The sequence below is a fragment of the Zonotrichia leucophrys genome, chromosome 4A (genome assembly GCF_028769735.1).
Source record: "Zonotrichia leucophrys gambelii isolate GWCS_2022_RI chromosome 4A, RI_Zleu_2.0, whole genome shotgun sequence".
Classification (NCBI taxonomy): domain Eukaryota; kingdom Metazoa; phylum Chordata; class Aves; order Passeriformes; family Passerellidae; genus Zonotrichia; species Zonotrichia leucophrys.
Genome location: NC_088174.1, coordinates 10,334,243 through 10,335,757, shown reverse-complemented (window position 1 = coordinate 10,335,757; position 1,515 = coordinate 10,334,243).

Here is a 1,515-nt window from a genome sequence, read left to right as displayed (position 1 = left end):
ACTTTTTCTACTTTGTAGGTTCTGTATATATTACTGTTTGCCCCTGAGAATGCATAAAGATTCAATCCTCCTGTGCTAAAGGTCAAAAGAACATGAACACTCTTCTCTTAAGCATACACTAGACACAAAACCCAACAGAATTGCATGAATGGTGGATTGAGGAAATTTCAGAATTGCATGGATGAAGTGGTGAGGAAAAGTATTTTCAGATCTTCTAGGAGTGTAAAAAATCCAGAGTACTGAAGGCATCTCTCCCAAAGTACTCTCAGCTGCCCTGACCTATGAAACAGGATTTGAGAAGGCAATACCAGGCTTTCAGCTTTTGCCTTCCTGAGCCCATGGCAGCATTTGGAACCTCTGCTTTGTAGGGATATGACACACTCAGCCCTGCTGGAGTGGGCCTGACAAGGTCACTCATTCTAGGGAGCAAAAGACCTGTATGAGGCCATGATGGGCACCCTATTTGGCAGCAAATTCCAGACTGGTAATGGCTAAAGAACGTGCCCATGCCAGAAAAATGTTATATCTCTTTCTAATGTGTGAGAATCCAGGGAATTTCTTCTTTCCTAGCAGTTACCTGGATGACAGAGTCAAAACTAGGAGCGAATGCTCAGGAACACTCAGATGAGCTATACCTACCTCCAGCTCCCTCTGCTCTTTGCCCTGCAAGATCCATCCAGTTTTGTCAGTGAGGGACTCAAACCCTTCTCTCTGCCCTTTCAATGGTTACCAAAAACTGTGCTGTCTCCCCGGTCTTCCCAGTTGCTCCTCTAGTTCAGGGCTGTGTTTACATATTCAGGCAGGCAGGATTTTAATGGTCCATGGACTCCAGGCACATCACATTCCTTCTGATGTCCATATTGCATTGGTATCATAGGTTGATATATTGCAGCCAGTTTCCTTCTTAGTCATTGCTGGAGCCCTCCAGTCTGGTACTGCCATCACTGAACAGGAGCTGAGCTCCCACATGGATAGGGCATTCTGTCCTGCACCACATGGCATGTAACTACAAGACTAGTGTATGGATTTATGATGCTGTGTTTTTCCACTCAGGAATACCCTCTAAGAATACCTAGCCACTTCTAGGAAGCCCCAACCAGTGTTAAATTATGGCTCTATTATATGGCAATGGCACCAATTATATGGTGGTTACTGGAAGCAGAATTTATGCACTTCTTAATGAATCAGGGCACCACCAATATATTACCTGAGTAGGGGGTAATATATCCATAACCAAACTTCCCTTTGAGCCAAGGAGCAATCGGACCTACAAACCTGGTTTATTTTTATGTCAGGCTGGGTACACCTTTTAAAGCACATAGAACAGCTTTGCATTCTGAATATCTGTGTTGGTCACAGCAAAGTAGTCCAAGTCCTTCAGCCTCTTCAAATTTTAAAATTAAACATATACTGCATTTTATTATATGGGTATTTATTTCTCATAGTGCTTTCTTTAATTTTGTTTTTGTATCCTGCAGTATCAGTATGCATTTTCTAGTAGCTCAGATGTTTTCT